At 31.9% G+C, this 27,606-nt stretch overlaps 2 long non-coding RNA genes across 2 annotated transcripts; both read left to right on the forward strand.

Annotated features, from left to right (window-relative positions):
• The first annotated feature begins 22,000 nt into the window (after positions 1-22,000).
• Positions 22,001-23,388, forward strand: LOC126888138 (uncharacterized). Its single transcript, XR_007699417.1, has 3 exons — positions 22,001-22,206; positions 22,306-22,559; positions 22,904-23,388. It is a non-coding gene; the product is annotated as an uncharacterized LOC126888138 (long non-coding RNA).
• A 2,121-nt stretch (positions 23,389-25,509) lies between these two features.
• On the forward strand, positions 25,510-26,810 carry LOC126888135 (uncharacterized). Its single transcript, XR_007699414.1, has 3 exons — positions 25,510-25,992; positions 26,268-26,459; positions 26,522-26,810. It is a non-coding gene; the product is annotated as an uncharacterized LOC126888135 (long non-coding RNA).
• The last annotated feature ends 796 nt before the right edge of the window (positions 26,811-27,606 follow it).

A 27,606-nucleotide genomic window follows, 5' to 3' on the forward strand; every position in this document is an offset into this window, starting at 1 on the left:
TCAAACAATACATTGCCGAAGATTTTATACGTAGATGCTAGTAGAGTAATGCCTCTATAGTTCTTACAATCCAGTTGATCACCTTTTTTATGCAACGGACATATTATTCCCTTTTCTGGAACCAGTTCATTCTGCCATATCAGTACTATTAATTTATGGATTGCTGCAAATGATCACCACCTTTTTTATACAGTTCAGAACAGATTCAGGGCTTTATTTATTGTCTTTGAGTTTTAGGATGGCAGTTGATACTTCTTCTCTTGTTGGGTCTTCAGTGTGTAGTTGATGATGTAGATTTTGTTGATTTTCTATGTTGTAACCTTCTTCAATATCGTTTATATTTAGATGTTCGCTGAAATGTTGTGTCCATCTATTAAGAACTGAGTTTTTGTCATGCAAAATTTCACCGTTAGTGTCTCTACACATTTTTACATTAAAACAACTTCTTTTACATTTACGTTGAAACATTTTCGGATTGAATACTGGAGTCCTTCAATTTATGGCAGATATTAGAGATGCATCAAGTCAAACTAGTTTGATTTTACTCAACAAACTTGACTTGACCACCAATCTTTTTTTGTAAAAAAGTTTGACTTGATTTGAATTTGATAATGTTGGTTTGACTTGAAATCAAACTTCTTCAAACAGTTTGAAGTTTGAATATCATATTGCGCAATATGTTTTTTCTACGAGTCTTTAAAAAATGACCAAATTTTAATCAATTAATTTAATTAATATGAAAATACATACACAAATTAATTCTTTGACAAGGTTGTCAAAACCAAAATTTCAGCATAATTGGTTACCATGACGACGATCTTGGTTTCCATGATGACGATTCAAAACCACTGGTATTGTCTACTGATTTAACTTTCGAATATTATGTCAAAATTATTTTTATTTCATCGAATTCTCGCGTTAATTTCATTAAAACATGAACACAATAAGATATATTTGAAATAAATTAGTAAATAATATCTAAATCTTAGTTTATTGCGTGTATTATAATTACTTTAAGGCCATATTAACATATCTAAATTCAGTGCAGAAAAGTAAAACTTTCTAAACTAAAACGCGTGCGCGAAAGTAGACATTTTTACACGCTCTTAGAAAAAATATTGTTCCTAACTCTTGCAGAAAGTCTCTTTTCCGCACTCGACTGCTTGCCGAACTCCCGCTTCGCGTCGTTCGTCAAACTGCAGTCGCGTGCGGAAAAGTATGACTTTCTGCACTTGTTAGGAAAATAACTATATTTCCAATTCTATTTGAGATACCTTTTGTAATGACTTACATACCGCCTTTTGTAATTACTTATTTGGACAGGTCTGAACATGTAATCTGCATCAGCACAAGGCACAAATTAGTTAAGTTATAGTTCATAATATTTAGAAGAAAGTACATATCGCGAAACAACACCAACGAATATATAGCCTCACTATGTATTATGTATTCTTTGGCAATACTTTCAAAAAACATGTGTATACGCTGTGAGCTCGTACGTAGAGGGGATATTTACAAATTCGCGAGCGCCAGTAGTGGCAAGTCTGTAAACGTTTACCGGAAATTTGACATAAATGTCAAAGTGATTAATTTAAAATTAAAATTAAAAACATTAATTATAAAAAAATATTATTTGGTCAAAGCTGTGGTATATAATTATACCTTTAATATACTTACGTCTTAAATGCTGATTTTAAGTTTTTTTAATGTTCCGTAATATGTAATTATAAATTAATCTGCGCCATCTACACTATAATTGTGAAAGTACAAGAAGTAAGAAATTCATATTTTATCAATAGAACGTCAAAATGATTAGCAAAATCTTAAAAAAAATCGATTACAATTTTAATTACTTTTTTGCGTTGTAAATATTAAGCGATAACAATTAAATAATAAATTTAAAAATTACCAGTGAAAGTTGAATTAGTAATCCGCCAGGAGCGACACGAGCGAAGCTCAGAGCGTATAGAAGGATCACCTGATTTTTGAGCCAATTTCGATGATGTTGTCGACTTTTTAATAAGTTTTTCAATCAAAACGGTTCATTCCTCTCGTCCCACTTTTAATTCGCTCATTAATGAGAAATCTCTGTTTTTAGACATTGACTTTTTTCGGTTAGGAGACTCCTTGTCAGAATAAAATTTCAGAAATTTCTTGGAAATTTCTCTTATGTGGAAGTTATTGACCATTATTTATATTTTATATTACCATTACATTGACAAAAATGGTTTCGAAGAAGAAGGACCTAGCAAGTGTATATTTCTGGCTCTTCAAGCCAGGAGTAATAAATCGTCTAATACAGTGGTTCCCAACCTTTTATGTCTGGCGACTCACCTTCTAATGCTTTTCATATTCGCGACCCATCCCACACCCATGATGATATATATGTGTACGTTATTCAGCTACTGTAAGAGCCACGCCGCGACCCACCTGAAATCCGCCAGCGACCCACCGGTTGGGAAACGTTGGTCTAATACAATAGTAATAGAAATTGTATGTTCGGTTCCGGTGAAGCATATGGTGCATTTTTTAAGGCACTACTGAAAGGTTTATAATTCCTTTTGGTAAAGGCAACCTGCTTTTTTCTTTGAATACCCAAAGTATCGACCTGAAAACAGGTCAATAGTCAATTTACAGAGAACTATGTACATATTATTTAAAAATACGAAAACAATTAAAATTGCAAAGTGCACGTTATCTAAAGATATTATAGAACAACGTTATAAAATGACAAATAGTGAAACTAGTTCTTTAAAACGACAACTGATCAAAAGTCACAAGAAATTTTATGAAGAAGAATTTCCTGAAATAACAACTTGGTTCATAAAAATAGACAAATTTTGTTGTTCCTTCATAAATTTTTGTTGAAGTAGATTAAATTACATTTGGAATTATAAACAAAAACCATCCACCGGATTTTTTGTTGTAAGCAACACTCAAATAAACATGATAATCGTTGACATCACCGATAAAGCGAAACTTACTAGAAAGCTATTTTAAATTAATCGCAAATTAATCATTTTCTTGAATTTACGACTCTTTTAACCTGAATCACTTCTTGTATCAAGTTATTTTTTGTATTCGACTCATTGTGTTTTTAATTTTGTTATCTTAATTTACATCTTAACTACATTTCTATATCGAACAAAAAGTATATCTACTAAATATAGTTATTTTCCTAACGTGCGGAAAGTCATACTTTTCCGCACGCGATTGCAGTTTGCCGAATGACGCGAAGCGGAGTTCAGCAAGCAGTCGAGTGCAGAAAAGGGACTTTCCGCAAGAGTAAGGAACAACATTTTTCTACGAGCGTTTAAAAAATGACCAAATCTTAATCAATTAATTGAATTAATATGAAAATACATACACAAAATTATTCTTTGACAACGTTGTCAAAACCAAACTTTCAATATAATTGGTTAGCGTGACGACGATCTTTGTTTCCATGACGACGATTCAAAACGACTGTTATTGTCTACTGATTTGACTTTCGAATATTATGTCAAAATAATTTTATTTCATCGAATTGTTGCGTTAATTTCATTAAAACAGGAACACAATAAAATACATGTGAAATAAAATAGTAAATAATATCTGAATATTAGTTTATTGCATGTATTATAATTGCCATATTAAAATATCTAAATTCAGTGCGGAAAAGTAGTGCGGAAAAGTAATGCGGAAAAGTAATGCGGAAAAGTAAAACTTTCTAAACTAAAACGCGTGCGGAAAAGTAGACATTTTTGCAAGCTCGTAGAAAATAGTTATTTTCCTAACTATTGCGGAAAGTGATAATTTCCCGCACGCGACTGCCGTTGATCCGAACGACGCGATAGCGGAGTTTGGACAAGCAGTCGAGTGCGGGAAAGACACTTTCCGCATGAGTTAGGAACAATATTTCTTCTGCGGCCGTATGTTTGGAAAAAAATCACAACAAATAGAGTTATATCAATTTTTATTTACTAGTAAATGCAACATTTACTAGTAAATTTTTATTTACAATAGTATAAATGTTCTTCTTTCATAAACTGTCCGAAGTATTACTGTAACCTCATAATTTTCTGACTCAGAGCGTTGCAAAAAAAATGAATTTGGGATAAACAAATTAAATAACTTTTAAACTATTTGACCAATTGCTTTGAAATTTCAAATATAATTTAAGCACAAGAAGTCTCAGCATTCCGTGAAATAAGAAGGTTCTAAGTTAATTTTTACATAAGTTATGAATATTTATAAAAACTCAAAATTTGTGATTTATTTTGCAATTTTCTAAGCAACCAATAAAGATAGACATATCCAGCGAACGCCATATTGAAGTTTTTTATACGGATTATGAGCTTCTTACTCTCAAATTTGTTTAGAACGCTTAACTTTTTGGTAATAGACAAAAAAGCGAGAATTTATCGTTTTTTGATCTTCATTTGTTTATATCATCAAAATCGGCTGCAGGAAACATATAGGTTATTAATATAAATGTCCATTCTACTCAAAAAATTTGGTTTCGGCCTGGAGGCAGATGTGTCATGAGAAAAATCTTTTTTCCCTGGACTACTTGAGTTATTATATTTTTTAAACTTTAATCATTATAAAAATTTGTACTTTTTTGTAATGTATTTTTAAAACAAGCAATCATTTAAATGATTTTGTAACAATTTATATTATTTAAGAATATAATAATTACATTTTTGTTTCGCAGTAAGTATTTTTTAAGAATATTAATGTATAGTTTTAAAATATTGTATTGCAAATTATCATTATTAAATGGTTATTATTTGTGAAGTATTTTTCTTTTTTCACACCCTTATGTAAGGGACTTTCTGAAAGGTAAATCTATATAGTTGAAGAGGGTAGTAGATATACCTAGTTTATATACAATAAATTCAAAATTTAAAGAAAACCACGGTAGACGTTGAAGACATGAAAGAAGCGATACTTAAAAGTTACATAAAGAACTCGAGATAACTCTGTTGCTGCGGTCATTGTCTCCGCCCACTATGTACATTATCTATCTTCTGTGTCTGTATATCGTGGGAAATATGCAATACAACACGAGCTCTGGTCGCTCGACTAATACTCTTTAGAGCTGGCATCAGTGTGTGATCTCGCGTTGATCGGTAAATATCTAAAATTCCGTATATAAGTCTTCCCCTTTCCTTTTCAGCTACGGATCTCGTTTCGCTGTAAATTTATCAGAAAAATTTAAGTTTAAAAATATTTTCCCCTCTAAGTGTGCCATGAATAATATATTAATTATAAAGATAGTTATGAACAATATACTCCAATAATTAATTTCCTATTGGTGGATCTCGGGTTGTCCTCGATTTAGTCGGATCTCGCCTTGATATGAAGACGTATACATATATATATATATATATATATATATATATATATATATATATATATATATATATATATATATATATATATATATATATATATATATATATATATATATAGAAAACTTGGTTTAATAATAGCTGACTCAATTTAAATTGTTTAAGGAGGAGAAAATAATTGGGTAACCAGCTGAATATGGACAAAGTGTACTCTTTTTACTTATTCCAATATATTTCGCCCATTTTCATGGGCATCATCAGGGAAAGCTACAATGTTGGTTATTAGGTAGGTACATAAGATGAATTAGCAGTATACTTACTAAGTGAGAATTGTTGTCACGATGTTTTAAAAGAAGCAAATATAAATAAAATGATAAAAAAATAAAATACAGAAATAACATATCACAAAAGTCCATAATTTAAAATATACATGATGATAGATAAAATTTATATATTGACACAATGAATTGAAAACAAGGTCTGACATTATTTATTTACTTTTATGTTAATTGTCAGTCAAATTTTTTTGGTCATTATCCTATTAAGTTAAACAGTTAAAATAGGTTATCAGCAATCAATATTATTAATTATTTAAGTGAGAGATATTAGCTAAACCTGTTAAATTTTGATTATTTTTATTTTTGTCTAAGAATAGTAAATAAGAGTATATTTCACTCAGGTGATTAATGTCTGATTTTTTGTTGATGCAATTATCACATTGTGCTATAAAAGCCATCTCCAAAAAGATTCTTTTAGTATAATTTTTTTCTATATCTAAAATTTTAAATGAATTATAGTCCATGGTATGGTTATTGTCATTTACATGTGTAGCAAGAGTGCATCTTTCTGGATATAGTCTACTGTCACTTTTGTGGGAAGTAATTCGATCTTTTATCGATCTTGAACTTTGTCCGATATATTCTCTGTCACAATCTGCACATGGGATACTGTAGATTACGTTTGTTGTCAATTCTTTTGGATGTTTATCCTTCAATTTTGAGAACACTTTTCTGATGGTTAGAACTGTTTTATTTGAAATTTTGATATCGGTCACATTCTTAAGTATTCTGGTTAAAGCTGGAGTAATTTCTTTGATGTAAGGTAATGTAGCAAATTTAGGGTGTCCTTGGGATGTAGTGTGATGATTTAAGTTATTGTCTTCTTGGATTATTACTGTATTAATAGATGTGGTGTTAAAGAGGATTTTCTTGATTAATGCTTGTGGATAAGAGTTTTCAATAAATAAATTTTCAATAAATTTTCAAAAAAATTATATTTTAAATTATGGACTTTTGTGATATGTTATTTCTGTATTTTATTTTTTTATCATTTTATTTATATTTGCTTCTTTTAAAACATCGTGACAACAATTCTCACTTAGTAAGTATACTGCTAATTCATCTTATGTACCTACCTAATAACCAACATTGTAGCTTTCCCTGATGATGCCCATGAAAATGGGCGAAATATATTGGAATAAGTAAAAAGAGTACACTTTGTCCATATTCAGCTGGTTACCCAATTATTTTCTCCTCCTTAAACAATATATATATATATATATGTTATAAATGAAAAGATTTCTCTGGTGTACAGAAGAAACCTTCTTCGTCGCGGCCGTGACCATGTGAATTCAAAGTCTTGATAAAGACGATGAAACGACAAAAGATAATTCTTTGTATCACAGATTTGTCTACAAAGCCACGTTATTCGCTACGCATTCGTCAATACGGAGAAACCGTGGTAATATGAAAGAAACGGCGATTGCATTCTATTACACTTCGACCACCACCGACATTCTACACGACGTGTTTCAAAGTAATATCAACCTCTCGTCAGGAATGTCTAGGTGGACAGTCGAAGCGGAATAAAATGCAAGGGGCCTTCCTGGTGATAATAAAACAACCAGACTTCAGTACACTAGGTACGACATCTATATGAAATAAATGAAAAGATTTCTCTGGTGTACAGAAGAAACCCTCTTCGTAGCGGCCGTGACCATGTGAATTCAAAGTCTTGATAAAGACGTGCCTACAAAGCCACGTTATTCGCTACGCATTCGTCAATACGGAGAAACCGTGGTAATATGAAAGAAACGGCGATTGCATTCTATTACACTTCGACCACCACCGACATTCTACACGACGTGTTTCAAGGTAATATCAACCTCTCGTCAGGAATGTCTAGGTGGACAGTCGAAGCGGAATAAAATGCAAGGGGCCTTCCTGGTGATAATAAAACAACCAGACTTCAGTACACTAGGTACGACATCTATATGAAATAAATGAAAAGATTTCTCTGGTGTACAGAAGAAACCCTCTTCGTAGCGGCCGTGACCATGTGAATTCAAAGTCTTGATAAAGACGTGCCTACAAAGCCACGTTATTCGCTACGCATTCGTCAATACGGAGAAACCGTGGTAATATGAAAGAAACGGCGATTGCATTCTATTACACTTCGACCACCACCGACATTCTACACGACGTGTTTCAAGGTAATATCAACCTCTCGTCAGGAATGTCTAGGTGGACAGTCGAAGCGGAATAAAATGCCTGGGGCCTTCCTGGTGATAATAAAACAACCAGACTTCAGTACACTAGGTACGACATCTATATGAAATAAATGAAAAGATTTCTCTGGTGTACAGAAGAAACCTTCTTCGTAGCGGCCATGTGAATTCAAAGTCTTGATAAAGACGATGAAACGACAAAAGATACCTCTTTGTATCACAGATTTGTCTTTATCTAGACTTTGAATTCACATGGTCACGGCCGCTACGAAGAAGGTTTCTTCTGTACACCAGAGAAATCTTTTCATTTATTTCATATAGATGTCGTACCTAGTGTACTGAAGTCTGGTTGTTTTATTATCACCAGGAAGGCCCCATGCATTTTATTCCGCTTCGACTGTCCACCTAGACATTCCTGACGAGAGGTTGATATTACCTCGTCGTGTAGAATGTCGGTGGTGGTCGAAGTGTAATAGAATGCAATCGCCGTTTCTTTCATATTACCACGATTTCTCCGTATTGACGAATGCGTAGCGAATAACGTGGCTTTGTAGACAAATCTGTGATACAAAGAGGTATCTTTTGTCGTTTCATCGTCTTTATCAAGACTTTGAATTCACATGGTCACGGCCGCTACGAAGAAGATTTCTTCTGTACACCAGAGAAATCTTTTCATTTATTTCATATAGATGTCGTACCTAGTGTACTGAAGTCTGGTTGTTTTATTATCACCAGGAAGGCCCCATCCATTTTATTCCGCTTCGACTGTCCACCTAGACATTCCTGACGAGAGGTTGATATTTCCTTGAAACACGTCGTGTAGAATGTCGGTGGTGGTCGAAGTGTAATAGAATGCAATCGCCGTTTCTTTCATATATATATATATATATATATATATATATATATATATATATATATATATATATATATATATATATAAGTTAACGACCCACATTCCGCAACATCAGCTAGAACACGGTAATGACCGTGAGAAGAGTAAGTCCCTGAACCAGAGAAACGCTGACGAAGACATCATACGTTCATAGTTATCAAAATATTACATTTTCATTTCTTAGTTTAGAATTATAATTGTTTAGTTCAGATTTTGCTTTCAAACTGTAAAGACTACTTTCTTGTGTTAAATAAATATTTTTTAAAAAAGGACTTTCGGAAAGATTTTATATTTCTGGCGCAGTCAGTAGGATAGTCAAACGGGCGTTAGCGAATATAACTCTCGGTTCGTTTTTACGATTTTTTGACTATTCGAACAGTTTTCGTGAAGTGAATTCCAGTTGGGCGAATTGAGTAACCTGACGAGAAGATTCGTACTTTCGGAGAGACTTTCAAGCGAATATTGTGAGTGTCTCAACCCAGTTCCGAAGCAGTTCCATGGACAAGATCGCTACATTACTGTAAGTGTTTAATGTCATATAGAGAGCCTAATTTAACACTAGATTCTGATTATTCAGACAGTAGTAACTCAGATACAGATTCTGACTCAAATTTAACTAATTTAGATAATTTACCTTTTAATAAAAATAATATAAGTTTTTCGAAAATATTAGAATTAAATAATAAATTTAAAATGGCTGTTCCACAAGTTCCTCAACTAAAGAAAGAATACTTAGATATGATTCCAGATTTTGAAGGAAATCATACGTTACTTCCTAGATTTTTAGAAATTTCCGAAAAACTTGTAACCAAATTTTATAATGCTACAGATGTGAATGATTTTCAAAATGAATATTTGATGTCAAGCATAATTGCAAAAATAAAAGGCGAAGCCGCAGTTAATATTTCTTCTTGTAATCTTAGAACTTGGCAGGATTTAAAAAATGCTTTAATTAATTCTTATTCAGACAAAAGAGATATTTATACTTTAAACATAGAAATTTCAGATTTGAAACAAGGCAATAATGAATCCCCATTTGATTTTTATAACCGAATACAAAAATTATTAAATCTTCAAATATCTGTCTTGACCTCAAAAACTGAACATGCTGCTGAAATTAATATTCTTGGTAGCTTCTTCCGAAATTTAGCATTAAGAGTTTTGTTACGTGGGTTAAAAGAACCTCTTGGTACCTTAATGCGTACAAAGAATCCTCCAGATTTAAATTCTGCGTTAGGCATCCTCACAAATGATTTTCAGATATACCTCGACCAAAATAATTCTTCTCAAAGCAAAAATCACAAATCTTATCAAAATAACAATTATTCGTCTAGACCAAAATCCAATTTCCGACAAAACCAACAAAATAATTATCAACCCCAAATTCAATATCAACCCCAAACTCAATATCAACCAAGGAATCAATTTCCAATACAGAGAAATACTATGGATCCTCCGAATCCCCAACCGAATCCTCAAAATATGAGACAAAATAATCAAAATAATTATTTCCAAAATAATCCTAGTACAAGTAGGAATTTTAATCGAAACTCCAATGTATTCCAGCCAAATCCAAACAGAAAATTCTCAAACCCTACTCCAATGACTATCACAACCAATAATACTTTCAGACCGTCACAAAACTTCCAAAATAGGACTCGTTTCCGTAACCCCAATAATTTCGCAAGCCAAAATATTATTCCGGAAGAACTGCATAACATAGATAATACAGACTGTCCTGAAAGTTCATCCCAAGAACCTTTTTTAGAAGAGATAGCCTCGGAAGAAAACCAGAGCATGTAGAATTATTAAACTTAACTAACAAAGAATGTGAATTGCCGTACATAATTTTCCCTGAGCATAATTTAAAGGTCCTTATAGATACTGGGAGCACTAAATCTTTTATTACACCAAAAATAGGTGAAAAATATTTTAAAAATTCAATATTTAAAAAACCATTTCAAATTTCCACTGCTCTTGGAACTACTAAGGAAAATTTCTGTACCGTAATTCCTTCTTCCTCTATATTTAGGCATAAAAAGCCAATAAAATTAACTTATCATATTTTTAAGTTTCATGATCATTTTGATTGCTTATTAGGATTAGATAATTTAAAACTATTACAAGCAAATATCGATTTAGTAAATAATTTATTAAGAACACCTTGTTCTTCAATTAAAATTAACTATTATAGTCCGAGCGCTGGGAGCACGAATTGTATAGTAGTGTCTCCACGTTCCGAACAAGTAATTAAATTAAATATAAAAAATATAGAAAATGGTGACGTTATCGTACCTTATACAAAAATAGGGAAATTAGAAATTCCCCAATGTCTTACTAAAGTTGTTAATAAAGAAGCTTTATGCACTATTACTAACTCATCAGAGTCACATTTTAAAGTTGATTTAACTTCACCAATAGAAGTTGAAAAGTTCGATGAATACGAACAAATAAATCATCCTAATCTTAATTCTATTTATGCCGAAAAATTCAAATTTGATATTTCTAAAATCCGCACGGAACATATGAATACCGAAGAGCGAAATTCAATTTTAAAGCTGATAAGAGAATTTTCGGACATTTTTCATATTGAGGGCAACCAATTGTCTTTCACCAATAAAATTAAGCATAGTATAAAAACTTCTAATGAGATTCCAGTATATTCTAAATCATATAGATATCCGGAAATATATCGTAAAGAAGTCCAAAATCAAATTCAGGGCATGTTAGATCAAAATATTATCCGACATAGCAATTCTGCCTGGTCCTCGCCTATCTGGGTTGTCCCCAAAAAACTTGATGCCTCCAATAAACGTAAATTTCGTGTTGTAGTCGATTATCGACGTTTAAATGCTATTACTTTAGGAGATAGATACCCCCTTCCAAATATCACTGACCTCTTAGACAAATTAGGGCGTTGTCAGTACTTTACCACGCTAGACTTGGCTTCTGGGTTCCATCAAATAGAAATGGCAGAAGAAGATATCCCAAAAACCGCTTTTAACACCGAAAATGGTCACTATGAGTTTCTTAGAATGCCATTTGGACTTAGAAATGCCCCAGCTACATTCCAGAGAGTAATGGATAACATACTAAGAGGCATACAAAACGAAAAATGCCTTGTCTACCTAGATGATATTATTATATTTAGCACTAGCCTGCAAGAACATATTACAAATTTAAGAGAAGTATTTCAGAGACTACGTGAATCTAACTTTAAAATACAGTTGGACAAATCCGAATTTTTAAAGAAAGAAGTGGCTTACTTAGGTCATATTGTCACTCCAGAAGGAGTAAAGCCCAATCCGGATAAAATAAAGGCTATTAAAAATTTCCCAATACCTGCTACTACCAAACAGTTAAAAGGCTTCCTCGGATTATTAGGATATTATCGAAAATTTATTAAAGATTTTTCAAAAATTACAAAACCCTTAACATTGCGACTAAAAAAAGATAATGAAATAAATGTTAAAGACGAAGACTATGTACAGTGTTTTAATATCTGTAAAGATCTTCTTACAAATGAACCAATTCTGCAATATCCTGATTTTACTAAACCATTTAATCTGACAACAGATGCAAGTAACTATGCAATAGGTGCAGTTTTAAGTCAAGGAAAAATTGGTTCTGATCTCCCAATTGCCTATGCGAGTAGGACACTGAATGATTCCGAAATAAATTATTCTACCATTGAAAAAGAACTCCTAGCTATAGTCTGGGCAGTTAAGTATTTCCGACCCTATATTTTTGGACGTCGCGTGACTCTCGTGACAGATCACAAGCCTCTTCAATGGCTATTTTCATTAAAAGATCCCAGCTCAAAATTAGTTCGCTGGAGATTAAAACTCGAAGAATATGATTATGAGATTGTATATAAAAAAGGTGCTCTAAACACAAATAGCGATTGTCTATCAAGAATACGATTAAACGCAAACGAAACTCATGACATAGAACCTGAAACAAATCAAGACTTCTTAGATTATGTAGAAAATTTTGATGAAACTTTATTAGGTACCCCACATAACGTCGACTCAGAGTCTTTGATTGTTGAACCTGACGAAACAATAAATGGCCAAAATGAAGAAGGTATCAATGAAAATGACGGTGCTACAATCCACACAAATGAAGAAAATCCCATCACAGGTATACCCATATCAGAAAGATCAGTAAACACTGGAATGAATCAAATTATCATTTCTCAAGTTAATTACGAACCAGCAGAACCATCTATTATAAAACTTTACGATAAAAAACAAAGAACTCTCGTACAATTTTCAAAAAATGACACTGAACGTGACATAGTTAAATTTGTAAAAGACTATATAATACCTAAAGTTAAATATCATCTGTACTTCGAAGATCCTATATACGAAACTTTTAGTAACGTTGTACAAAAATATTTCAAAAATTCGCAAATAAACCTTATTAAATGCACCAAGAAGTTAATCGATATCCCACCAAACGAAATTGAAGAAATAATAAAAAATTATCACGAAGGAAAACAGAACCACAGAGGAGTAGATGAAACAGAAAATAGAATAAAAGCCTTATATTATTGGCCGAATCAAAGAGCATCTATCCAAACTTATATAAACGATTGTGAAATTTGCCAATTAACAAAATACGATAGGAGACCTATCAAACCCTTATTTAATATAACACCTACTGCAACTAGACCCTTCCAAATTGTTCACCTAGATTCAGTCACATTAGAAAAAACAAAATTTTTAACTATAATAGATTGTTTTTCTAAATATGGTCAATTATATAAAATAAATTCAGCTCAAGGTATCGAAGTAGCAAATGCATTAATTCGATATTTTACTCATCACTGCATACCAGAGCAAATAATATCTGATAATGGGACCGAATTAAAAAATTCAGTTGTCAAAGAACTTTTAGAGCTACATAAAGTAAAAGTACATTTTATAAGCTCTCAACATCCAGAATCTAATGGAATTGCTGAGAGATTCCATTCAACCATAATCGAACATATTAGACTACTAAATAATCAAAAAGAGTACAAAAATGACCATATTGAACAAAAAATAAATTACGCTTTACTAGCTTATAATAACAGCATCCATTCAGTAACAAAAATGAAACCACATGAGTTGATTACGGGACATATAGATAGTAATTCTCCTTTTGATATCAATATCGAGCAACAAATTTTAAATAATTATATTTCAAACCATAAAGAAAAAATGAAAATACTTTATTCTAATATCAATAAATCCTTGCAAAACGTAAAAGAAAAAGTAATCTCTAAAGCTAACGAAAATCGAGAAGAATTGCCCGAAACAATCCCTACTAAAGTATTTGTTCGTAATAAGCAATATCAAAGTAAAACAAAAAATAAATACCAAGCTGAAGAAATAAGTAAAATTAATAAAGAAAGAAAAACCGCGAAAATAAAAACTAGACATAAAAATACTGCCGAAAATATTCATTTTTCTAATGTTAAACGACCTAAAAGAAAACCTTACAAATTTTCAGGTACCTCGCAATCGGATGCGCAGCAATCCAAATAAAAGATGTTACCCATAATCTAGGCATATTACCAATCAAATTGGGACCTGCCAAACTTCAAAAATCTAGCCACACTTTTGTCCATTACTATAACTTAAATCCACTTTTAGAAGAGTATGATAACTTAAATATGCAATATGATCACCTAAAAAATAATCTTTCTAATTGTAAATTTTTCAATAATGAAACAAAAAATTATGTTAATTTAGTAGAGTACGTCAAAGATAATATTGAGGAAAAATTTGAAAACCTAAACATACATACCAAGTTACAAAAAAATAAAAGAGGTATTATCAACGGTTTCGGTTCAATTATTAAAGCTATAACAGGAAATTTAGATGCTGAAGACGGCGAAAAAATTAACTCAATACTAGAACACTTAAAGACAAACGAAGCAAACTTGCAAAGCCAAATCAATAATCAATATTCGCTAAGCCATGAAATTATCAGTAACTTTAATGAAACAATTCAAAATATTCAAGAAAATGAAATTAATTTAAAATCCAAAATTTTAGCAATAAAAGATATAGTAGATTTCCAAACAAATCTTGAAAATGTCAATTATTTGAAAGACATGTTTAATGAAATTATAATAACATACAACTTAATACTCGATACAATGGAAAATGTCCAGAATTCGATTACATTTTGCAAATTGAAAACATTACATCCTAGCATAATAAAATCAAACGAATTATTTAACGAACTCCAAAAAATTTCGTCACATTACAAAGCACAGCTACCATTTGAAGTAAAATATGAAAACATTTTAGATTTCGAAGCTATTTTACAAATACTTGCAAAATAGAAAAGAATCAAATACAATATTTTCTTTCAATCCCTATTGACTATGAATCCAATTTTGATCTTTATCATTTATTGCCAATTCCCACAAAAAGTAAGTCAGAATTTGTCATCATGTTACCAAACTCAAGATATTTATTAAAAAATGAAAAAATTATATTTCCTCTAAATGACATCTGCACACATAGTAAGATCTTCCAATGTCCTGGTTATCTGCAAATTAATCACGAGCACTCATGTGAAGACCAAATTTTATTTTTTGGCAACTCTACAGACTGCCAATACCTAAAAGCGAAAATTCCAGGAAACCATATCGAAATTATTCCAGAAATCAACCAATATTTAGCTGTCTTTCCTAAAGAAGAAAAACTAATCATTAAATGTGCAGAAGAAACGCAAATAAAAATTCTGAACGGCATTTATCTGATAGAGAATGCACCTTGTAAAATTATTTTCCAAAATCAAGAATTAACCTTTCAAGACGTCACATCAGGGCAACCAATGATGATAAACTCACCACAATTAAATTTCGATATAATTAAAATAGCACCAATGGAAATAAAACTAAATTCGCTAAAACTTAAAGATATTCCAAATCACGAAATAAAACCAATATTTCAAAATACGGCTCTGTACCACATTCCAAGTATTTGGACAATTCTGTTGTACATTGGAATAATTACAACACTTATTATTTTACTCAAAAGGAAAATAGCAAAAACAAAGAGAAACGATTCCATAGAGGAAAAAGAAGAAAGTCCTAACCCCGGCATAGAACTCCCTCGCATGGCTTCACTCTTGGGGAAGAGGAGTTAACGACCCACATTCCGCAACATCAGCTAGAACACGGTAATGACCGTGAGAAGAGTAAGTCCCTGAACCAGAGAAACGCTGACGAAGACATCATACGTTCATAGTTATCAAAATATTACATTTTCATTTCTTAGTTTAGAATTATAATTGTTTAGTTCAGATTTTGCTTTCAAACTGTAAAGACTACTTTCTTGTGTTAAATAAATATTTTTTAAAAAAGGACTTTCGGAAAGATTTTATATTTCTTATATATACATAGAAAAGAAAAATCATTGGCAAATAACTCGCAATGTGAATGTGAATACAAAATTAACAATATAAAAAGATGGAATGCAACTGCAGACACATGTTTCTGACTCATTAGTCGTCATCAGTACAGTATAGCCAAGTTAGAAGAATAATAGTTTAACTTGGAAAAAGATCACTACAGGAGCAATATTACCATTTGTGACAACAATGTCAGAAGACCCTGCCTTTCAGGGCGACGACCAACACAGTCACGGAGGTAAAGCTACCTGAGGAAAGAAAAGCCAAAACCTTATAAAATAAAGGATGTTAAGTAAGCGAGTACAACTATAAACATAGAAAAGAAAAATCATTGGCAAATAACTCGCAATGTGAATGTGAATACAAAATTAACAATATAAAAAGATGGAATGCAACTGCAGACACGTGTTTCTGACTCATTAGTCGTCATCAGTACAGTATAGCCAAGTTAGAAGAATAATAGTTTAACTTGGAAAAAGATCACTACAGGAGCAATATTTCCATTTGTGACAACAATGTCAGAAGACCCTGCCTTTCAGGGCGATAGTTGTACTCGCTTACTTAACATCCTTTATTTTATAAGGTTTTGGCTTTTCTTTCCTCAGGTAGCTTTACCTCCGTGACTGTGTTGGTCGTCGCCCTGAAAGGCAGGGTCTTCTGACATTGTTGTCACAAATGGTAATATTGCTCCTGTAGTGATCTTTTTCCAAGTTAAACTATTATTATTCTAACTTGGCTATACTGTACTGATGACGACTAATGAGTCAGAAACACGTTTCTGCAGTTGCATTCCATCTTTTTATATTGTTAATTTTGTATTCACATTCACATTGCGAGTTATTTGCCAATGATTTTTCTTTTCTATGTTTATAGTTGTACTCGATTACTTAACATCCTTTATTTTATAAGGTTTTGGCTTTTCTTTCCTCAGGTAGCTTTACCTCCGTGACTGTGTCGGTCGTCGCCCTGAAAGGCAGGGTCTTCTAACATTGTTGTCACAAATGGTAATATTGCTCCTGTAGTGATCTTTTTCCAAGTTAAACTATTATTCTTCTAACTTGGCTATACTGTACTGATGACAACTAATGAGTCAGAAACACGTGTCTGCAGTTGCATTGCATCTTTTTATATTGTTAATTTTGTATTCACATTCACATTGCGAGTTATTTGCCAATGATTTTTCTTTTCTATGTTTATAGTTGTACTCGCTTACTTAACATCCTTTATATATATATATATATATATATATATATATATATATATATATACATATATATATATATATACATATATATATATATATATATATATATATATATATATATATATATATATATATATATATATATATATATATATATATTTATTTTTAGCATCTTATGACGTCCCCCCATGTTAAACCGTAGTCTCTCGTGGCTTCCAGGTCTTCGTGAACTCCGATATACGGTTGCCACGAGGACTTTCCCTAAAATGTATCGCAAATGAAAGGTACCACTTCCTACAATGCTTACACAAAATATTGGCCGGACGTCCTCAGTCACGTTATCTGTATAATAATATACACATTACTTGGAGCAATTGCCGTCAGGCGCGCCATGTTCGCTTGCTGTATATCTAAAATCACTTTAACGGTTTTGATGGCATCCAAATATATATTTATTCAGTTTGCGGTTGTAGTGGTCTCCGTATATTTGAGTTTATGTCCTCATGGCTTCCACTGCGCTGTTGTCACCTCAAATGTTGGAATTTAGACTTCGGATATTTTTATAATTGATTATTGTAGTATGTTGAAAAAAATATTGTTGTGATATATTAATGATATTTTTTTGTATAATTAACAATGTATTCTTTTTCACTGCAAAAATAAAAAATTAAAAAGTATGTTCATTAAAATTGATGAATTTATCATAACCAGTTGCCGAATCTGCTGGTCTAATTGCTCAATTGTAACATATTATAGAAGTGTTAAAATTGAATTCTTAATTTTTTATTACAAAACTTTTACTTCGACAGCGTAGGGTACAAGAGGACGGCTTAAGTAAAGTAAGTACAAAATTTTTAATAATATAATTTGTTCAACTAATAGGTGCAAAGGTGTCTGGAAAATAATAAAAATGTTTAAAACATTGCTTACTTATTTCATACACTCAATGTATTTTTTTATGTAAGGATATAGAAAATAATATTTTGAAAAATATTTAAAATATAGTAGTAAGTCTTAAATTTCACATTACATAAAGTAGTTAAGTCTGCTAGTCTACAAAATTAAAAACAAATAGAATACATACTTAAAAAAAATTAAAGCACTCATGCCATACCAAACGAACTACATTCTTACATATTTAAAAAAAAATTTTTTAATTTTGCCCAACCCTACTAAACTATCGGCAGGTAAAAAGTCTGCACTATGCGGGGGCCCTACTGTTGAAATAGATTAGAAAATTAAAATAAACTTATCTACCATTATGAAATTCTAATTTGACACAAAAAACTGTATTCTGGATTAAGAACAAGTGTGTAGAATACTCTCGTGAATTAAGAAGTGTTTCTACTGTAGGGTGACCATATCATAAATTTGAAAAAAACGGGACACATCCAAGCAGCAGTAGCGCACCTATAATTTTTCTCTGGGGGGAAGGGGGTTGACTTGGGCGTCGAAATTTTTTTCTATATTTTGTGAAAGACAAGTTACATTTTCCTGCTATTATTTATATATTTTTCATATGCCCTGGGGGAAAGGGGGTTTAACTCCCAAACCCCCCCCCTGGGTGCGCTACTGCCAAGAAGGGTTTGGAGCGATAATACACAAACAGGGATTGAAACACCGTCTTTTAGCTAATTTGGAACCTATAAATCCTTTTCAATTTTAAATGTGTAATTTACGTACGATCAAGACTGCGAAACGCAGAAAACTAAAAAACTACGCTAGAATGACGTGGATAAACAACCAATCCGTCAAAACAAAACAGGGAAGAATAAAAAATAGCGAGAAACACAGCAAACTCAACAAATAAAAAGAAGAAAAATGACGGGTTTCGCTGGAGGACATTTAAAAAGAGAGAAAACCATCAAATATAACAATTTTACAAAAAAGTCAGATAAAAAAATACGTCCAGCATTAAAACAAGAGTACTAAAAAACAAAAAAAAAGAGAAACCCTGTTTGAAGACAAACAGATCAGCAGAATATGAGAAGAATATTACGAAAAAATGCTATTCGGTATGAAGGAAACAGATGAAGAAGAACAAGATAACAACGAAGTAGAAATTTTCACAGAAGAAAACGAACAAAAACAAATATTAAAAATATAGAAAACGGAAAAGCAGCAGAAGAAAATGAAATAACAGTGGAAAAAATACAGAGGAAGAGAATTACATAAGGAAATAAACCAGCTAATACAACAAAAAATATGAACAAAACAGACTACCAGCCGATTGGAACGCAGATATTATAGTAGGTACCTATATACAGTAAAACCCCGCAAATCCTAACTAATTGGAGGGACAGCCTGTTCGGATTCCGAAAAGGTCGGATTATCCGAAAGTTAGCCTAACTAATAATTGAAAGTTTACTTTGTCGTTGATTTCGAGTCGCTGTGCCTGTCTCTCTCCCTCTTCCACCCATCTCAGATTGATGTCACTGATGCAGAGCCAGTGTCATCATTTGTGCTTAGTCGTTAACTCCATGGCTTGATTTCTAATTTGAATAAGCTCCATTTTTCCCCGTTCCCCTATACAAGATGGATCAGAAAACTAAGAAGAAAGTGTAATTACAGGATGGATTGAAGCTGACGACAAAGGGAGCGAAGAATTTACGGATGAATTATATTAATTAGACTTGGTTCAACCTCAAGGCAACCCTAATGACTAATGAAGATGAAGAAAGCGAGGAAGAAGTTTCCCTGTCATATTGAGTGTCACACGCAGATGCCACTAAAGCTCTGGGTGTGGCTCTACGTTACGTGGAGCATAACTCTGCTGCATTACCAGTAGATGTAATGTTTATGTGTAAATAGAATTATAATTAAACAATGGTTTCGAATTCACCTGTATAAGTTGCAAGTTGGGAGGGTCAGGTAGTAAAAAAGTTACGAATTGGCCGGTGTACATTTTGATTTGAAAAAGTTTGTCATTAAGAGTTACGAGTTGGCGCGTGTCCATTGGAAGAAGGAGAATGTCACGGTTAAAGAATTTAAGAGACTGGTTTAGATGCAGTTCTATAGAACTCTTTAGAGCAGAGGTGGATAGATTAAAGATAGTGATGATGATATCCAACCTCCGATTAGGAGACGGCACTTGAAGAAGAAGAAGATATTAGATTTTACTGATTATGCCGCCCCCTTGTGATGCCGCCTGATGCGGCTGCCTCACCGCATCATAGAACGGCACGGCCCTGAAAATTACAGTCTTTTCGTTTAAGTCGCTACAGGTAAAAATAAGTAATTAAATATCTTATATCAGATAGAGTATTCAATTTTAGTAGATGAACAAAGGTTTAAAATGGCAGTTTTTGAATTTTGGTACGATTATTTGTTGCTTCGGAAGTTGCAAAAATAAACTTTTGCAAAAATAAACTTAAGACTGATATTACATGAAAAATTGGGTCAAACAGTCCATGTTCAATCCAGATATAACAAAAAATTTCAAGGTGATTCGTCAATTAGTTTACAGTTTATTCAATTTGTTTAATAAAAAATCCTTTTCTTTGCAATGATAAAGCATGCTTTTCTTCATAAAATAATAATGATACAGCAATTTTGTGGAAACTACATGAAAGAAGAATACTTATGTTTTCAAAGTTTTTAAAAAAATAATAAAAACTCATTTTTATCATTCCGAAAATATTTTAGTAAAGTAGAGTCATTTTTGGCTTATAAACAATTTGAATAACTTTGTTAGTATTGACTGCAAACTAAATTAATCGACTAAGGGATGGAAAAAACCTACCGGTTATAACCTAAACCCAGTTTTTTAATTCGAAACAACCGGTTTTACCGGTTGTTTTTTTGTCCCGGTTATAACCGGTTTTTTTCTTTTTAAAGTAATAACCATTGAAAAACCGAATAAGTTGCCTGTGGAAAAAAATTAATTTAGAGAAAAATGAAGAAATTTCTATATATTTTCGATCTTAATTATATATTATAAATAATAAATGCGAAGTAATTAACCCAAACAACCATAATTCAACTTTTATTTGCTAATAGAGAACTGGACGAAAGTGTCACATCAGCTTTTATGAAACAATTTTGAGAATAGTTATTTAGATTAATAAATGTTTCAAAGACTGGTGAAATGGTGCATGTGATGATAATATTTACATAAAAGTATGTGATCTGCTTGAAATCGATATTCCAACCATCATCAGCTAAAAAATTGTTTATACTTGAGTACTTGAGACTTAAGACTCTTGTATAATGTGAATACCGAAATACGATTAGGAATCTCCATTATGTAATTTTTAAACAATAAATAATTCTTACGAAATAAATGGTAGGTATTATACAAACGTATTAAAATATTACCTACTGAAATTTTTTGATGGCAATAGGGTCGGTTTCACCAAGAAAAAATAAATCAGTGAATAGTTATTCGTCGAATAAGATTTATTAGTGGATTAAATTTTATTTCGTTTCAATAACTATTTGTAATCCACAGTTAGTTATTCGTCAAATAAGTTCAAAGTATACCCACTCTTCTATGAAGTATAATGATTTTCCACAGACTGTACTCGTTGACATAAGCGAATGACAGTTCTTCTTCCTCATATTAGCTTGTTGGCCTCCACCTCTTCGGTGTTTTGCCAAGCACATTGCATTATTTTCCACTGTAATCCCACGTGACCTCTGGTTGGCACATAAACTAACAAAGAGGTTATGTTTGTAGGTATCTTTTATCTATTTTTCAATGATTTTTCATTGTTTATAATCATCGTATTTTGTCTATTTTGGATTCATTTGGATTTCGTTTCCTGTTTTTGTGAACTTTATAAACTTAACCACAATGCAAAATGATTATTTAAGGAAATTATTATTGGAAACTTCAGATGTTGCGAGAAAGGTAGGCGAAATAATTTTTATTTCCTTTTCATTTTGCCCCGTTATTTATCAATAATGATGAATTTTGCAAGCAATAACATTATTTCTTTTTTTGTTTTAGATATTTATTGAAGCTGAAAATAATTGGGGATTTAGATCCATACGCAATTCAGTCAGAATTGGATTTTACAGTTAAGTGCAGTCCATCAAGTTACTATTATAGATATTTATACATATTTGGTGGAGTCTCACAGTTGCTACTCTAAGCAGCAGATGAAAGCATACAAAAGCCTTCAGGCACATAAATATTTTACAGCTGGATTTGTTTTGAATGGAGTAAAAATTGTTAATGATTTCCATATTATTGTAGGAAAGGTATGCCTTTATTTTATTTATTCACCATTAAGAAATATATGGATAACAGTATTAGTGTCTTTTGGATAAATTGGTTCTAAATATTAGATTTATTACGTTTATATATCTGTATGAAACCAGACATATTGTCGTCCTAATCTGTAAACTGCGAACTCCATAATTCTCTGAAAATGATTTATTACTGCCATCTATTTGAATTACTGTCATGATTGTTCTAAAATTATATTGTATGAATGTCTGATTTTAAATAAAATATTCTCAATCATTGTAAAGAATGCAAATACTCTAATAAAAATAAATTTTTGTAGTTGAAAAATTTCCAAAATATAAAATATTTTTTTTAGGTGAAGCATTTCCAAAAAGTTAATGCTAAACGACTAAATGCTTGGGTGGGGTGATAGCCAGTTCTGATGACATAGCAAATGCACATTGTATGCATATGGCCGGTAATAGTAAAGTATGCCCAGGGCAAGACAGACGAAGAAGAACCCAATGCATGTACATATGTTACAGCTACATGGTTTGGAGATAGCAACATATGCATTCTCTGATGAAAAACTAATGAGTTTTGAAACTGTTCGGTCAGAGTGCTTGTTGCGCTCACTGAACGAACTGAAATATGAGATGGCTTTGGCATTGTGTTGCAGCGATATGAAAATGGTTATTCATTTTTAATTATAATGTACTTCTTCATCATGAGTAATTATGTATTGGTCTTTTAAATGTGTATTTATTTTTGTAATTAGTATCAACTTGTAATGATAATATACATTTATCGTTTAAGGTATGACTATGTTTAGACTCTAAAATAAATGTTTTAAAAATCGAATCCTGCCTCTTTCTGTTAGTAACTACCCATGGATATCACAAATTGTGCTTACTGATAGGTTTGTTCGTAGAACGATCAGCAACTCTTGCCAACCATCAGACACATGTGCATTCGTAGTCTATGAATGCTAACTATTAACTGCACAACGCTAACTGTTAACTTCTCATGCATCTGATGGTTGGCAGCAGTTGCTAATCGTTTGTGTCGTACTACGAACAAACCTATTAAGCCGGACTCAAACGACTCGTGTACTTGGCGAATAATCGTCACTTGCGTATACTGGCAATGCTGTGTGAGTGGGTTACTAGTACAATTATTGTACTATTTGTCAAACAGTAATAATAATAATGTTAATACTACTTTTAATTGTCAAAGAATTGTTCTAGTAACCCTCCCAAAAGACATAGTAAGTAATGCAAGTAACGATTATTCGCCAAGTACACGAGTCGTTTGAGCCCGGCTTTAGGTCTAGATCCCGTGTACCAAAAAAATTGATTAATAGCAAGCTGAAAATTTGTTAATAGCTTAACGGTGTCCAGTTGGACAAACTTTGATGTATTGTGACACTGGAACAGGGGTAGTTTTAATTGTGAAACAGTTTGGAAACTCAGATTTGGAACATCAGATTACGAAAACATCCCATATATTTTGTCAGACAGAACATCCAATTGATCTGTTACCCTGTCATTAAATTCTCGTGCAAAAATTAGACTGCTGTTACTCACCAACATGATTCCTGTAGTTTGACATGGTCTTCGTGTTCTACTCATTAAAATGCCCAGTTGGTGATTTTTTCACCAGTCTAGTTTTTGCATGAGAATTTAATGAATTGGTAGCAAATCAATTGGAAGTTTTATCTGACAAATTACATAAACATTTTCGTAGTTTGACCTTTCAAATTTTTAACCTGTTCCACAGTTAAAACTTCCAGTGTTCCCATGCATCAAAGTTTGTGGGACTAGACACCGTTAAGCTATTAATAAATTTTCAGCTTGCTATTAATCAACTTTTTTTGGTAGGAGGGATCCAGGCCTATATGGAATAAATAAATAACAAAACAAATTCCCTGTCAAAACTGCATTTATTTTAAATAGAATGAAAAACAAAATAATATTATTTTAACAAAATAGGGGATACATGTTAAAATTTAGTATTAATAAAGTTTGTCACATTGGCCTAAAATTAATGTCACTAGTTACGTTAGTGTCACATATAAATAATTATTCTTATAATATTAATAAAAATCATAATTCCTAGCATGAGTGCGTCCTGTTTTTTGATAATTTAGTTAGGCGAGGAAACATAAATGAGTTTCTAATAGGGCTTTTCATCGATTGTCATTTGTTTCGAGCTCCTGTTAGATGTTGTATAATCCGTGTATAATATTACCACAGAATAACTAACCATGGTTAGTTATTCTGTGATATTACTATACAAGGATTATACGACATATGACAGAAGCTCAAAACAAATGACTGTGAATGAAAAGCCCTATAGAGGGAACACGGAAAAAATTAACATTATCGGATCAGCTCGACCTCCACAGTTCACTACTATACAAGTTACAGGCATGTTTTCAGCACTTAAAATCACCAAAAACGAAAAGTTTATAAAATAATTAATCTAATGAATGTCTTTAAATACTATATTAAGCTCAAAATCACGACAAAAAACAAATTAAAATTAACATTATTCTAATCAGTTGGACTTTCACAGTTCACTACTATACAAGTCACAGGCATGTGTCAGCACTCAAAATCACCAAAAACGTAAAGTTTATAAAATAATTAATCTATGAATGTCTTTAAATACTATGTTAAGCTCAAAATCACGACAAAAAACAAATTAAAATTAACGTTATTCTGATCAGTTGGATTTGCACTATTAGTTCCTATACAAGTGACAGGCATGTTGTCAGCAGCACTCAAAATCATTTGATATAATTACGTTTACCTGTTATAAAACATTGTAGATAAATTCAAATTAAACTAATGAATTTTCTTTATTATTGATATTTAAAGTGAGGTTAGCTGTCAACTTATTCTAAGAATAAATATTTATCTGCCCGATATTGGACTAATAACTTATTTGGAGTTTATTCATAGAATAAGGCCCGTATTTATAGTCGAGTCTCAAGACAGCGTCGATGCTCAAGACCGACCTTGAACCAACTTTGTGTTTTATAAACCGATCTCGAGACACGACGTTGTCTTGGGAAGTGTAAAATGACAGGCGAATCTCAAGTCATCGATCGACCTTCCTCAAGACCGCGATTCTAACCTAACTTTGTTTGTTATTGTTTGAATTTTGAATATTTTAAATTCAGTTCCAACATATATTTTTTGTTTTTCTAATTACAACAAAAATGTATGAAGAAGTAAAAGCATTTTTAGAGTTTATTGATAATATTGGTGAAGAAAATCGCCCGGGAAGTATACAAAAGCGATATATTCAAGATAAAAATATAATCTAAAATACAATGGAGTATTACAATATTGAAGTTCATCAGCGAATCAGCGCATTAACTTAAACAATAAAGGTTTTATGCTACTTATAGGAATATAACCAGTTTTTATGAGGACCCCGCTTTCCAAAAATGTACAGGTACTGTAAAGATACAATACAGTAGGAAAAATTAAAGAATACCCATGAACGAACATATAAAACACGCTGTATTTTCCTGTCACCGTGTCACACAAAAAATTGACCAGCGCAAATACATGTAATAATTATTATTACATGAACTTGCGATGGTCAATTTTCTTTGTGACACGGGGACAGGAAAATACAGCGTGTTTTATATGTTCGTTCATGGGTATTCTTTCATTTTTCCGACTGTATATTATGTTATTCAGGCTCTTATGTAAATGAATTTGTAGGTACTAGAAGAGAAATTATGTGTATTATTGTTCAACAACAAGGTTATCAAGTCATTCAATATTTGATCTAAGAGCATTAAGAGTGAAATTGTGAAATGGAAAGAAGTGAAATTCCAGGATTATTAATAGGAATAGATGACAGTAGTGGGTATGCATGCAGACACTATCTACTTACCCCAGTATTACACCCAGGTATTTATTGATAATTGCTAAATAAATAGTAGGTTATTTAATAGACATAAATATCTTTTTAGGTAATGATCAAGAAAATAAGATATTTTTACCATAGTACTCATGTGAGAACAAGAAATGTAGAAAAGCTATTTGGAACCTGGAAAAGAGAGTTTCCTTGTCTTCAACAAGGTCTACAAACCAAATTATATACATGTCTTGCAATAATATGTGCTACAGCAGTACCTTACAATCTAGGTAAATAATGATCTGGTGGTAAATAGACATGTTAATGATGTGGAACAATCTCTAAATTTTTGGTGACATTTTTTTCAACAATATTTTGCATGAGAATACATTATTGAATACCTACTCTTATTGTGTTTGATTTTTTTGTCTATTATTTCTCAAAATATCATGATCATTGTTCGACAGCCCTTTTTGTTTGAGTTTTGCTCTCTTGAGGAATACAGCTCCATTCCAATCTATTTCAGGATTTGTTCTTGCAATTTTTTATTTTTAAAATATCAATGTCTTATTCTGTTTGTTCCTTATATCTAATCTATAGTCTTTCTCTCGTTATATGTCCAGCTGACATTTGTGTGTTTATTTTGGAAAGTATTTCATATGCTTCCATCCTTCCTCTTAGAACGTGGTCCTATTTTGATGAATGCATATGGATCGTGGTATGCCCTGTATAGTTTAAAATTATATTTCATATGCTTCTATCCTTCCTCTTAGAACGTGGTCCTATTTTGATGAATGTATATGGATCGTGGTATGCCCTGTATAGTTCAAAATTATATTTCATATGCTTCCATCTTTCCTCTTAAAACGTGGTCCTATTTTGATGAATGTATATGGATCGTGGTATGCCCTGTATAGTTCAAAATTATATCTTCTCTGGTCTTCATATTTTAGATGCTATTTAGCCTGATTCTAGTGCTTTATCGTTGTTTCCAGTGCTTTATCAATTTATCATCATTTATTTTACCTACCTGTTTACTGCGACTCTACTATTGTACTTTCACCATATATTTTTGGAATATAAATATACCTTCTGTCTTTCTCTTGTTGAACTGGAATTTGTTTATTTATTCTGAGAATACATTATTGAATCTGTATTATGTTAGATATATTATTTTTTATTTTATTTCTTAATATGTAT

The sequence above is a fragment of the Diabrotica virgifera genome, chromosome 7 (genome assembly GCF_917563875.1).
Source record: "Diabrotica virgifera virgifera chromosome 7, PGI_DIABVI_V3a".
In the NCBI taxonomy this organism is placed as follows: domain Eukaryota; kingdom Metazoa; phylum Arthropoda; class Insecta; order Coleoptera; family Chrysomelidae; genus Diabrotica; species Diabrotica virgifera.